Genomic DNA, 15,478 nt, shown 5'->3' with positions numbered 1-15,478 from the left:
TGACAAGCCCTGCCTTGCATACAGAGCTTCCTAGCAGCTTTGTGGTGCCCTACTCCTGCATATGAACAGAGAGCCAAGATCACCAACATTTGAGGAAGACTTCTAATAGGAAAGAAAGAGCAAATCATCAAACAAATGTACAACACCTTGGAAGAAAATACTGCAGGAAGATGAAACCTTGAAAAAATTACTATCACATACATGAAACAAGAACAAGATGTTATACATAAAAACAAGAACATTCAGAGAATTAAAAGTAGGAAGTAAAGATGAAATCTCAATAAAAGACTTAAAAATGAAGTTGAGAAATATCCTTGAAGGTAAAACAAAGAGATAGAAAGTAGCAACAATATAGTAAGAAATTTAGAGGACTAGCCCAGGATATGCATCATCTGATGAGGGGGAATTCCAGAAAAAGACAAAACAGAAAGAGATCATCCAACAGCTCATTAAAGTCAACAGAACTAAAGACCTACCAGGTATCCGCCACAATGGATAAAAATAGATCCACACCCAGGCCTATCACTATGAAATTCTAACATTTTACGACAAAAAAAAAAATCCTAAAATATAGGTACAAAGTGCCAGGAATCAGTACAGAATCTGATTTCTCAACAGCAACACTAGAAATATGAAGGCCAAGAAGAAATGTCTTCCATTCCTGATGGAAAATTATTCCCAACCTAGAATATATATTTTATACCTGGCCCCAACATTAATCAAGTGGAGTAGTAGAATAAAGATATTTTCAGAAGTGTAATTCTCAAAATATTTACCACTTATCCTTTCTCAGAAAGCTCCTGCAGGGCATGTTCCACCAAAACAGATTAATAAATCACGAAAGAGGAAGACATGAGGTCCACAAAACAGGGAATTCAATATAAGACAGAGCCTAAGTAATCCCCAAGTTGAGGGTGAAGGAAAATCCCAAGCCAACAAATATGTAACCAGTCTAGGGACCAAACAGTCAAGATTGCAGTGGTTCCAAAGATTCGTAGAGTAACTTCTGACAGAATATCTAACATGTCTGAACACACTGAGAGGAGATTTCCATACTGGAGGAGAGTTTGGGACTTATTTGGTGATAAATATATAGAAAACCAAGCGAAGGAAAGGGATGATTATTAATGCCACAGTAAGTTTGGTAGGAAAAAAAAGCAATCATGGTAGACTACATAGCTAAGTTTGTCAATAGCACTTTAAGTGGTCATAAAATGGGAACATATATATTGATCTAACCAAAAGCCTGTGAAACTATTTGGGAAGGTGATTGGTCATGTGAACATGGGCCATGGGAAGGGGTGAGAGTGTTAGAGCCTTATCTTCCATTGTAGAAAGTCAACAGATAATATTTAAAAGTGAAAATTCAAGAAGTAGCAATAAAATCATGTGATTTAGAGATATGGATGCAGATAGCAAATAACTGTTTGGAAAAGTCGAGTGGGTTTGCCCTCAGAAAGTGAGAAAGTGTTTTTCGTGCATGCCTTATACAACTCCTTGCCTCTCTACATGCATGCACATTGCCTTCGATAAAACTCAAAACTATTTAAATAAAAAGCAGCAGCATCTCAGGCTTCTGTTTGACACATCCTTAAAGGCTACTTGATAGTGAGCACAGATCAAAAGGTGCTGCTCTCTAAAAGCCCTGGTGGTCTCATGAATCCATTTGTTTTTGTTCTAGTGTGAAACTCGTGTGATTTCCATGACTTCCTAATCCATCATGATTCTCCTCAGAATCCTCCACAAGGTGAAACTGATTAGTTAGAGGTAGCGCTGGAAGGTACAGCACTCAGCCTCTTCCCAGAGCAATGATCGGGGAAGCCAAAGAATGTCTCTTGAGCAAAAGATGGAGCAGCTATGGCAGGCTGTTGACAGTACGACAGTCAGAGTTGAGGAACTCTTCTACTTTCCACGTTTTCTTATAAAAATTCTCACATTTAGTAATCTTACCCTGAAAACCCTACAATTTAGGCTATTTCTGACTCTTTCAAGCATTTCCAACTAGTTTCAGCATTCCAAAATAGTTTACTCAAAAGCACAGTCGCTATAAAGTTGTCCGGTTTCGGGGCACCTGGGTGGCTCAGTGGGTTAAGCGTCTGCCTTGGGCTCGGATCATAATCCCAGGGTCCTGGGATCGAGTCCTGCGTCGGGCTCCCTGCTCAGCAGGGAGGCTGCTTCTCCCTCTCCCTCTGCCTGCCACTCCCCATCTTGTGTGTGCTCTCTCTCTCTCTGTGTCAAATAAATAAATAAATTTTAAAAAATAAATAAATTTGTCCAGTTTGCGATACATAAGCATTACATTCAGACATTAAACAGTCCTGGACTGCAATGTGGTAAAGGCTCCAATGATGGGCTTTCCAGACTTGTTTCTGGTTCACCTGTGAGGAGGCAGTTACTGAAAAGCTGCCCCAAGGAAACGCACTTTTCCAGGAAGTGTGAGAAACAGAGTAACTCGTGGGAGAATTCCAATTTAGAAAGAGGGGCTTGGGGAAATTGAGGGGGGGTGGTTTTTTTTTTTTTTTTTCTTTTGAAGAGAAAAATTTAGAGACAAGACCCAAAAAGAGAGCCAGAGGAAAATCTACTTTTTCTTTAAGAGATTTGAAAGTAAACTTCAGGAGTAAACTTTATCCCATCTTCCAAACAAATCTGGAAATCCTATCTTCTTTACAGAATCTTCCTGACACCAGATTTTTGCAAGACATTATGCTGATTGCTCTGGGGTATATAAAAGTGATTTAAAAAGGGGCTTGCCTTAAGGATTTTACCTGGTCTGAAACTCCTACTACCTATCTTTGAAAATGGACTTTGTCTCAGTGTAGATTTTAGGTAATTACTTTCTGTGTATACTTCACATGGGCTTCTCCATCACCGATGTCTCCTTTGGGCTCTAAATTCATTCTGATATTGGGGATACTTACAACTTGATTAGGTTTGGATGGCCTTTGCTGGTTTTGGAGATGTTGAAGATGATTAAAATAATGAAGACCATTATTTTCCACAGGCACTAAATAAAAAGATAGTCATTATCCCTCAGCTGCCCATGTGTTAGTCTACATCTGTTTAACCTGGTACAGTTTTGCAGGATCATTTCTATGAACTAGTCTCTGATTTCTCTCATTGTCCTTCTCAGAGCCACCCTGTGATACCACAGGGTTGGAATAATTTTAGATGATCACTTTTGCTTTAAATTTGAAGTCTACTGAACTATTCTCCCTCGCTGTTAAAACAAATTTTCACATCTTTATTTTCTAATCAGGTCATTTCATGGCGATAATAACATATGAAGTATAGGCCTGCAATGCATAAATAAACACGACTTGTTATTCTGCAGTTTCTGGTCCAAATTCATCCTTTGGGAGGACCTGGCACAATGCTGTGCTACCTTAGGGTCTAATTCACAAAGGCAAAGCCTATGACACTGATGGCCCAGATTCTTCTGCGTGGTTATCTTCCCAAGTGGTCTTGGACTTTGTTCCCTGATGGGCAGGCAGGGCAGAGTGAAAGCATCCAGGTTCATTTGCCTACAAATGGCAAGTGAAATCAAAAGTGGAAATGCTGGCCTGGTGAAAATCTACTAGAGCCGGGAACGGAGGCTTTCCTTCCTGTGCTTGTGGAGAAATGTCTGGCTGGCAGCGCCCAGCAAGTACTCTGCTCATCACCGGCCCTGTCAGCACAGCATAGAGGCCGCCTTCCTGCCCACATAAGAAATTAAATGTGACTGTGATAGTGGGGTCTGGAGCTCACACTGAGACCTTCAGCTTCCGGGCTGGGGTCAATGTTGCTGTTTTAAATTCTAAGAGATCAGAAGAATTCTTTGTCCTGTCCTCTGTCTGTGGGTTTTGAACACAGTTTTGGGTTTGTTTGTTTTTTTGCCTTCTTGAATCCAGAGGAGTATTAGTCTGGATTTGTCAGGCAAAATATGTCAAGTTATTCACATTTTTAATTCACAAATTGAAGATTTGTATTATAAATTACTGGAGTTAGGAAATGTAAGAAAATGGCATATATACCTATGAGTAACTCTGCATTCATTTCTAATTTAAAACCGCTTCCTCACATCTCACGTCTTTTACCTCATCTTGTCTACCTGAGAGGATTTTTTAAAAGATTTTATTTATTTGAGAGAGAGAGAGAGAGCGAGCACCAGAGCAGGATGGAGAGGTAGAAAGAGAATCTGAAGCAGGCTCTCCACTGAGCACAGAGCCCGATGCGGGGCTTGATCCCACTACTGCAAGATCATGACCTGAGCGGAAACCAAGAGTCCGATGCTCAACACCAACCGAGTCACCCAGGCGCCCCTGTCTGAAAGGTAGTTTAATGTTTCTAACTGCCAGGGCTGTTTCTGAAGTACCAGCAGTGTTGTCTTAGCAGAGTTTCTCCCCAGGTGACTATGGAAGTGAGCTAGGTTTGTACTCTCCCCAAAGCTGACGTGTTAGGGGGACTCACTCCTGCCTAGCAAGGAAGGCCTGTGTGGAATATACTGCTGATGTGTAGTATAATCTGATGTTAAAGTTTAACAGGTACCAGAAAAAAAAAAGTTTTATTGAGTGTTAACTGCAGTGCTGTGGGGTTGTACTCTCAGAAAGGAATTTTTTTTTTTAAGATTTTATTTATTTATTCATTTGAGACAGAGAGATACAGAGAAAGAGAGCATGAGCAGGGGGAGAGACAGAGGGAGAGGGAGAAGCAGGCTTCCCACTGAGCAGGGAGCCCGATGTGGGGCTTGATCCCAGGACCCGGAGATCGTGACCTGAGCTGAAGGCAGACGCTTAACCGACTGAGCCACCCAGGCGCCCCTCAGAAAGAAATTTTTTAAAACACACAGTAGGAAGATACCAGGAGGTTCTTCAACTGGATCCAATAATAAGACAGCCCTGACTGGGTCAGGAAATAGGCCAGAAGCTCAGGTGGAAACATCTAGAACCAGACTCCTAACAATGCCCCCAGCAACACAGGCTGCACAGAGTGGCCAGTTTTGCTGAGGACAGCTCCTGAACGGTGGTGGCAGCTGATATTTAAACCAACTTGTATCCAAATTGGAGGGAGACAGTGATCCCCTCCCTCCCTCCCTCCATAGGTTTTTCACGCAGGTATTCATTCATTCAGCAACACTTACAAGGCAGCGATTATATTCCAGGCACCGTTCTAAGATTGGGCATTCAGTGGTGATCGAAACAGGCTCAAACTCCCAGCCTTATGGCATGTATATTCCAGTGGCATGGGCTCAGAGAATGTCAGAACTAGAGCCTATAATGTTCAGAAGTTACAAACCCAAATGGCTTACAGGGGCGAAACCTGGAGTAAAAATGCACAGAGGTAATAGGAAGGGGGAGGGGGTAACTAGCACACCAGAGTGTATGTCCCAAAAGGTATCCAAATACAGTTTCTATAGTATACTGTGCAGTCCAAACCAAATACCTTCGAGCATGAGAGGCCTCTCGTGGCTGCTCTTTGACTCTCGAACATCCTCACACCAGAAATCAAGACCCAGAGAGGATATGTGCCTTGCCGTAGCCAGGCAGGGGCAAAGCTGAAGCTGGAGCGCGTTTGCCCTGGCCCAGGCCTGGTTTGCTATGCTGTGCTCCCTCTGCTCCCACAGTTCGGCTCCTTGAGGCATCTCAGGAAGTTACTAGCATCTGACAGGGTCTTGGTGAACAACTCATTCATTCTCTCAGTCATTATTTATAAAGCTCTGTCATGTGCCAAACACCAAGGAAAGCTCAAGAGTGTTGAACAAGACCAGCATGAGATAGGGACCTTAACCTCCCACAGCTTAAGAGCATACTGCTTCAGCCATCTAGATGTATAATTAATGGGAAACGATAAATTCCCTTTTTCCCCTTTGAGCACTTCTGAGACAGTAATTATGACTCCAAGCCTAGATACACACATGTGCTTAACCTGGAGAAGAAATAAATGTAATATTATATAATTGATATCATGTGTCCTTAAAATTAACCTAGCTCAACAATTGGTATAAAAAGATTTATTGCGGAATAGTACCTAGGTACACAGTAGTTGATCAATACAGATTTGCTGGCTGTAAGTATTCATGTGTTATGCACTCTCAGCTGCTGAGCAGATGCATAAACTTGTTCTGTACTTGGCTACTTTCTAACAGGCTCAGCAGTTGCACAGGTCAAGTGCCAGGGCTAGCCATTCATTGCACAAATATTGGTGGAGTGCCTGCCTACCCTGTATAAGACTCTGTATTATAGTGCATCTGTAAGTGCTATGGTATTCGAGGATTAGTGTTTATGAAGCAAAGGTAAGTTGGAAACTATTTTTTGCTAAAAGTTTCCCAGAAGTGTAGAAGAATCCTTTGGAAATAGCTAAAGCTAGGTCTCCTAGGTCAGCAATTCAGTTTATACCACCTGCTACAGCTGGAAGGAGAATGGCCACAGGTATGATCTACAGTGATTCACGGGCTATGGCCAATGGTTTGGCTGGGTGATGAGGGACTTGGAAGGAATGTGATTGGAAAATTGGTGACAAGGATATCCGAGGAAGAAGTATGTGGATAGACTTCTCTGAATGGGTAGAGAGTGTGAGATATTTGTATCTTATGTGAATGCTCACAGAAGGGTGACCTCAGGTGGAGAGAATGACCCGTTCTGCAGACATCAATCAGCATCATTCCCTACCCACTCTTGGCATTGCCCAATGGGCTCATGAACAAAATGGCCACAGTAGGAATGAAAGGATAAAGGTTATGCGTGGGCTCAGCAACATGGATGTCCATCTACCAAGGCTGTTGATTGCCCAAACTTCTGAAGGCCCTTTAGTTCCTAATATGCCACAAATTCCCCAGGGGAATCAGCCAGCTACTTGATGGCAAGTTATTTACATTGGGCTATTTCTATAATGGAAGGGGCAACACTTTGTTCTTACTAGAATGGATGCTTACTCTTCTTGCCTGTGATGGTTCTGTCTAAACTATTATCCATGGACTTACAGAATAACTTATCCACTGTCATAGCATTCTAAACAGCCTTCTTTCTGACCATGGAATTCATTTCATAACAAATGAGGTTACAGCAAGGGACCCATGCTCATGAAATTCACTAGTCTCATCAAATTCCCCATCATCTTAAAGCAGCTGGCTTAATGGAATAGTGGAATAGCCTTTTTTAATTTATGTTTTTAACCCAGTATAATTAATATACAGTATTATATTAGTTTCAGGTGTACGATATAATGATTCAACAATTCTGTGCATTACGCAGTGCTCATCATCAGAAGTGTACTCTTTATCCCCATCACCTATGTCATTCATCTCCACACCCACCTCCCCTCTGGCAACCGCCAGTGTGTTCTCTATATTTAAGAGTTCGTTTTTTGGTTTGTCTCTTTTTTACTTTATTTGTTTTGCTCTTAAATTTACATCTGAGAGGGATGCCTGGGTGGCTCAGGTGGTTAAGCGACTGCCTTCGGCTCAGGTCATGATCCTCGAGTCCCAGGATCGAGTCCTGCATCGGGCTCCCTGCTCCGCGGGGAGCCTGCTTCTCCCTCTGCCTCTCTCTCTCTCTCTCTCTCTCTGTCTCTCATGAATAAATAAATAAAATCTTTAAAAAAATTCACATCTGAGTGAGATCATATTGTATTTGTCTTTCTCTGACTGACTTATTTCACTTGGCATAATACTCTCTAAGTCTATCCGTGTTGTTGCAAATGGCAAGATTTCATTGTTTTTTATGGCTGAGTAATATTCCATTGTACAGCCTTTTGAAGACTCAGTTATGGTGGTGGATATGTACCAATGCCTTGCAAGGCTGGGGCAACATCCTCCCGGATAAAATATATGCTCTAAATTGATGTCCAATATATGATGATTTTTCTCCCATAGTCAGGATTCATGGGTCTGGGAATCAAGGGGTGCAAATGGAGGTAGCTTTTATCACTATTAACCCTAGTGATTCACTGGCAACATTTTTTTATTAGCATCCCTGCAGTTGGACTACTGGCTTAGGAGTTTTAGTTTCAAAAGGAACTATTGGTGGGAAATGTTTCCACCAAGGGACACAACAAAGATGCCACGGACCTAGAAGTTGAGACTGTCACCTGAACACTTTATGCTCCATATACCAGTGAGTCAACAAGCAAAGAACAGGATTACTATACTGGCTCAAGGGATTGACCCTGATAACCATGGGGAAATTGGGATGACCATACCATAGGAATGTAGGAAATCCTCTGGGGGTACCTCTTACTATTCCTATGTCCTAGGATTAAAGTCCATAGAAAAATGCAACCCAATTCAGGAAGGACTGCTAATGACCCTGAACTTTAAGGAACGAAGGTTTGAGTTTCCTCCACCAGCCGAGCAACCATGACCAGCTGAAGTGCTTGCTTAAGGTAAAGGGAATGGGTAGTGGAAGAAAGAAATGCTATATCAGCAATCACCATGTGCCCATTGCGTAAACAAGGACTGTAATAGTTTGAGTGTTTCTCCCTCATTTAGATATTTATATGCTTGCATATATATATATTTTTTTAAATGTTATTTATTTATTTCACACACACAGAGAGAGAGAGAGAGAGAGAGAGAGAGCAGGAGCAGGGGGAGGGGCAGAGGGAGAAGCAGACTCCCCATGAGCAGGGAGCCGGACACAGGGCTGGATCCCAGGACCCTGAGATCAGGACCTGAGCTGAAGGCAGACGCTTAACCGACTGAGCCACCCAGATGCCCCTGCATATATATTTATATATATATATTAACCAAACATTTTGTTCTCTTGCCCTTTCTCATCCCCATATCACCTGACTTATAATGTTTTATATGCTAATTAACTATAATATAAAAATAAAATATAATTAACTATATACCAATATTTAAGTTACAGGGATTGTGAACCAGCCAGAAGAAAAATTAACCTCACCCAACAACAAAAGAGGGACTTGGCATCCTCTTCCGAGGGAAGGATTATGTGCGTGGTTGCATCATGCCAGGCTGAAGCACGACTTCATTGTGGTTTTCCTCTGGATATTAAATGTGGCTTAAGGAGCAGTGTGTACTATAAGCTGACGAAGGGTTGACTGAGGTGGCTTTATAATGTGGCAACGTGACTAGACTGGATTCTCTTGCCCAGAATGTCACCCCTGCAGTTAGAATGTGTCACAAGAGAGATCCTCGTGCGCGATCTGGAGGCTGGAAGCAGCTGCCATTGCTGCTGATGTCCTGGTTCGTCCTGCTGGTGTTTGTGGCAGCCAGGCCTTCTCCTCCTCTCAGCGTCTCTGACTCCTGGGCCAGATGTGCGTTAGGTCCATGAAGAACATCAGCTTCCCCCGCAGACACTCCTAGCACCCAGGCCAGAAGCAGCCACAACTGGCTCTCGCCGTGGGCCCCGCCTTCTCCTGCCCCGCCTTCTCCGGCCCTGCCCCGCTTGGCACGCCCCCTGCCTTCCCGCCTGTCCACTCTCTGGATCTGGATTTCCAGCACCGGTCCCAAAGATGGCCTTACAGAAACGGCTTAACCAGCTGCCACGATTGCTTAAGATCAAATCCCTGTAATGAATCCCTCACCACACATGTATCTTCTTGTGCTTTCACTTCTCTCACTGAACCCTGACTGATATGGTGGCTTCAAGAATAGGGGGCTTTATTTCCCTCACGTGTAACAGGTGGAAGGGGGGCAGCCCAGGTGGGCAGTACCATCCCACGCCTTGGTCTTCACCCACCCAGTCAGAGCTGTCTCCACAGCCAAATTCCAGGGAGCAGAAAGGGACAAGAGGGTGGGGAGGAGGCCCACTCCACCTGTAAGATCTGGCCCTGGAGGTGGCACACATCACTTGCGTTCACATTCCATAAATGAGAACCTCATCACATGGCCTTACCCAACTCCAAGGAAGACCGGGAAATCTGTTCTACTGAAGTGGGCATGCGCCCAGAAAGAAAAAGAGAAGGTATTCTGATGAACAACTAACTTCTTCTACCACACGCACATAGACTAGTTTTAATTATGTAAATATTACTATATATAATAAATAATATTAACATATATTATATATGCATATAATAAATTATATAATAATACTATATATACTATGTATAATAAAAATATACAATATATAGTAACAGATAATATTATATATTGTGCTGCTGATCCCCAAGTCCTAAAAATAGAATAAAGGAACCACTAAAAATGAGCTGAGTTATCCTGCAAACCAAAGCCAGGAGCAGCCAAGTGCAATGAAAAAATGAATGCTTCCAGATTTAAGATTCTTTGTGCCAATAAATAAATAAACTACTACTGTAATAACAAACCCCAGGATCTTTCCCAACTAAAAATCATAATTGATTACAAGCTGTTGCCTATAGCATCGAGTTACATTTTGCCTTACCAACTAAATGCCTCAGTAGTTAAAATGATTTTGTTTGAGATTCACATGGATTAAATAGCCTAGAACACATCCACCCTAGACTTAATCTAAGAGAGAGGAGATTTGGTTCAAATGTTGCTTCTCAGCATGTCAGGAAATGTTTTCTTCAATTAAGTAATCTTATTTTAGAGTTAGCTCTGTGCCAAGAAAATAAACAATATATCTTTCATGAACACATCCACTCTGTTGTATAAAAACTTTTATTTTCTGGGAGGCTGCTCTTGGAATTTGTACACATAATGAGATCAGAGCTGGAAAAATCCTGTTTTCTTTAGTATTTAATGGCTTTGGAAACTATAAGGGAGCCATGTGACACAGTATATTGACAGAGCTCTGTGAACAAGTGAGTATCAAAGATCAACAGATAATCTTCTTTTCCTCCAAAAAAATTGCAGTCTTACAGGAACACTGCATTAAGTACAGTGGGATGTTTCCACTCAGACTTGAGCTGCATAAAAATTAGTTTCAAGAGAATCTGGTGCCGATCACAGACCAAATGCTGTTATGCTTTCAACACATTTTAAGGGATTAGGCATTATGGCTATGTACTTCCAAGATCAAGTTGCAAGAATGGGAAGTCAGGCAAAACCCTTAAGAGCCAAGGGCCTGCCTGCCTAAAGGATGGCATTGTAGAAGGCAGAAAACTAGAGGACCCCTTCTTGGAGGTCTCTGCCCCCCGCCCCCAGAGGACGGCTCTGGCTGGAGACCTGGAGCAGGACAGAGAGTCGAGCTCTCCTGCACTACCTCCTGCTGTTCCCAACATCCTCTGTTCCCAACACACTCTGTTATGCTCCAGCAATACCAAATGATTCGCACATCCCCAGATGTGCAGGGCGGCTTCTCTCTTCCATGCTGTGTATATGCTGTTTTCCACCACGAAAACTCTTCATTGTCCTACACGACTCAGCTCCAGCATCACCTCTTCTATGAAGCGCAGGCAGTTACTCTCTCCTCTTAATTTTTTTTCTTACTGTCTTCCCTGCTAATGAGCTTCTTAAAAGCAAGAAACCCTATCGATATTATCTTACATTCTCGTTGCCTAGCAGATGCAGACTCATGGTGGGCACATAATATGTGTTTATGAAATAAACAAGAAAACGTTAAATCTAAAAAGGTGGGATAAGGGAACTTCCTGATTAGCCGACTGTGGCTCCCGCTCTGACATAGTAAAGGGCCAATCCCAGAGCTCATTGAAGACGAAGGAAAGAGAAATTGCTCTGATCTTTCACATTCCCTCCTCCATCTGTACTCGGGTCAACCAAGACAAATAGTTAGCTCCCCTCGTATTTCCTTCATCACCCAGGGAATGCATTAGTAAACATTTGCTAGTAGGAACTACACGGGAAACCCTCCACCCTTAGAACCGTGGTGGTACATTCCCTTTAGGGACATGTCCCAGGACAAGCACTAGGTGAAGGGGCAGCACAGAAGAAAACTTTCCCAGACTTTCTTGGAAGAGCTTTAACCTCTTCAGAAGTAAGAGTTGACTTTGCTTTGCCTAGTTTTTTTAAGCACAGAGTTTAGATGGAAAATTGGGACAGAGCACTCCCAACAACTGTTCCATGGGCCTCTCCAAGAGACAGTGACCAAGATGGAGAGCACAGAACCCTGGGGTGGGAATCAGGAGAACTGCATCTAAGTCCTGGCTCTGCAGCTGTTTGTACAACCTTCGGCCATCCTCTTAATTCCCTGAGCCTCGGTTTTCTCACTTTTAATGGTAGCTACAATATCCACTCAACCACTTTATCGTCAGGTGCTAAGCTTTGAAGAAGTTTCCACAAAAGCTTTTAAAATGTAGAAGGGCATTACCACTGTGTGACTTATCTCCTACTTCTCCCTTGCGAGTATTCTACCTCTCAGCCATCTGGGCTTCTCACTAGTCCACAAACACACTGTGCACACCCACACCTTGCCCACTCAGGCCCCTTTCACTGATGGAGCCATTTCCCTCATTAAAATTCTCCCGCTTGGCTAACACAACCCATGACATCATGCAGACATCAGGTACCCCCTGGGATGGAGGGGTAAAAAGGAACTCCAGTGTGACGTTCTTCCCCAGAACTCAGAACTCTATTCTAACCATGAGAAAAACATCAGTCAAACCCAGATTGGGGGACAGTATATGAGGCTTCCAGGCCCTCAAGGTCATGGAAATAAGCAAAGACTGAGAAAGAGCCTTAGACCAGAGAAGACTGACGAACCACGACAACTAAAGGCAATGTGACTCCCTAAATGGATCCTGAACCAGAAAGAGGACATTAACGGAAAAATTGGTGACATCCCGAAGAGCGTGGAGTGCAGGTACGAGTAATGTATCAATGTTGGTTTCTTGGTTTTACAACCGTACTGTGGAAATGTAAGATGTTGAGAATGGGGAAAACCAAGTGAGAGACATGCGAGAGCACTCTCTGCTATTTTTATAAATTTCTGTGTATTTAAACTTGGTCTAAAATTTAAAAATGTATTAAACAAAATCCTACACTTCCCAGTCAAGCTTCATCCAAAAAGAAATTTGGATGGAGGCGCTTTGTGATGCTTTACTGAATCCTCCATTTAGCTCTGACCTTTCCTTCTTCTAAACCCTCCTCGTACTTTGCTTCCTCCTTAAATGGCATCCTATATATTATAGTTGTTTGTGTACTGTTCATATGCACATACTGATATCCGAGCAACTTGAAGGTGATTTTTTTTTAGTCTGTAAGGCCTAGCAGAGTTCCTGACACGTGATAAATATCTCATGAGTGTTTACGAATGGGTGGATGGATGGATGAATGGCAGCAGCCCGTGCTGTCGAAGTGTAGAGTTCCTGCAGCCTGTTCATCCTATCCAGGCTTAGCCGCACAAGACATTTTCTCAAAACAGAATTTATTCTGTGGACTAAGGCAATGTCTGTTAATAGAAGCATAACCATATATTTGCAAAACACCTTGCATTCTAGACTTTTAAGGCGATTTAGAAACCACGACTTATTAATCTTCACACACACCCCCCTCACATGAAATGCTTTTGGCATAATTTAGTAATCCAAACTGTACATACCACAGGAGATTTGAAAAGTGCCTAATTAAAGATACAATGCTGTGCTCACCTTATCCTGGGCTTAAATCCACTGAAATTAGTGAGCATTTGGATTCGGAGAAGGAAGAATTGAGGCATTTTTATAGCTGCGGATTTGAAAGGATTTGGGGCATCAGTACACTAGGTTTGAATGAGAAAAACAGGCTAAAAATCAGCAATAAATAAGATGGTTGGAAGCCAAACAGGATGTCAGAATTAAGAAAGAAAATTGGAAAAGAATGAAAGCGTCACCCTGAACTGCTAAATCAAAGACACAGGAGAGGCCAGCATGCAGGGAGTGCGGCAGTGTAAATGTAAGAGAGAAGAAATGTTGTTTTAGCCTGATTTCCTCCTTTCTAAAAAGCAGAGTTTGAAGTGTTGCTTTGAATGTAGGTGGTTTACTAATTTTTTAAGGTACTTTACTTTTATTTTTTTAAGATTTATTTTGTGTGGGGGGGGAGAGAGAGAGAACACATGCGCACAAGTGGGGCAGAGGGGCAGAGGGAGAAAGAGAATCTCAAGCAGGACCAACCCCACCTCGCTGGCTGAGCGCTGAGCACAAAGCTCCATCTCCTGACAGTGAGATCGTGACCTGAGCCAGAACCAAGTGTCAGGCCACTCAACCGACTGAGCCACCCAGGCGCCCCTAAGGTGGTTTACTTTTAGATGTGAACCCAAATAACAGGAATGGAAAACTGAGAAGCATGGACTTGGCTGCTTCGTGTTCTCATGGGGGAGAGAATTCAACTTCGAATGTAACCTGTATTAACTGGGAATGCACATGATTGGGATAAGTTGCTATTACAGTCATGCAAATGGTAACCGTCCAGAGCGGTTCAGCTACATTTTATGTGTTGTAAAGAAAAGTTCCAAAAGCAAATTTTATAGGTCGGAAAATCCTATGACAATGAGTACAAGGTAAACCGTTTAACTCCTCCAGGTTACTTCGGTGCTGCTTTAAAAGTTGATGTACCGGGGCGCCTGGGTGGCTCAGTCATTAAGCGTCTGCCTTCGGCTCAGGTCATGATCCCAGGGTCCTGGAATCGAGCCCCGCATCGGACTCCCTGCTCCGCGGGAAGCCTGCTGCTCCCTCTCCCACTCCCCCTGCTTGTGTTTCCTCTCTCGCTATCTCTCTGTCAAATAAATAAATAAAATCTTAAAAAAAAAAAAAAAAGTTGATGTACCTATCAGCCTGCCAGGTCCAGAGACAGTAGTACTGTTTTATGACTAGCAGCATGACTTTCACTTCTAAACCAACTAAAGAAAAGCACAGCCCTTGGAGAAACAGCAATTACTACCACTCTTGTGTTAGTGGGAGGGGATTCATTTGTCCTCCCAGATTCTTTCTTGTACGTCACAGTGACCTGCTCTGTGACAGCTTATTACACGATTGTAACAGTTGCTTGCTCACATTGCTTCAGCCTTTTCCTCTGAGCTGTTCATCCAAACATGGTCAGATTAGGGGGCTTGAGGTTTCAGAGGTCAAAAAAGAACTCCAGCTGTCAGAAACAGAACTCTTCAGAGACGGCCGTGGTGGTGGTCACGGTGTGGGGCGATTTGAGAAAGGTGATTTGAATGAGTTCTCCGCAGCTGCTCTAGCAGTCAGAACCCAAGCCGCCTGGGCAGCACAGCCCCAGGACTAGCGCGTTGGGCCACCAAGGCACTAGGAGTTAGTGCTACGATGCCTCAAGGTTCACCAGAGACCCACTTCTCCCAGAACCTCCCCACACGTGTGCGCCCTGTGCAACATGCCCTTGGAGTTAGCGACCCATTTCTGCTTCCAAATGGTCAAGTGACCTCACGTAACCCGTAATCTCCCCAGACCTCAGTTTCCTCTTCTATAAATTGTGACTGGAGGATTAGAAGCTCTTTCAGCTCCAAGATGTTATGATGTAAAAATCTTGCCAAGACAAATCTCTTAAGTTTGTTTTCTTGTATGTCCACACCTCCCTCTTCTATATTTGTTCTGCACATGGAAAATATCTGATGCCTCACCCTTCCTCACCCTCACCAGACACTTGAGAAAATCTGGAATGTTTCTT

Source organism: Phoca vitulina, unplaced genomic scaffold (assembly GCF_004348235.1).
Source record: "Phoca vitulina isolate PV1807 unplaced genomic scaffold, GSC_HSeal_1.0 scaffold6, whole genome shotgun sequence".
Lineage (NCBI taxonomy): Eukaryota > Metazoa > Chordata > Mammalia > Carnivora > Phocidae > Phoca > Phoca vitulina.
Note: the sequence above shows the minus strand (reverse complement) of the source record.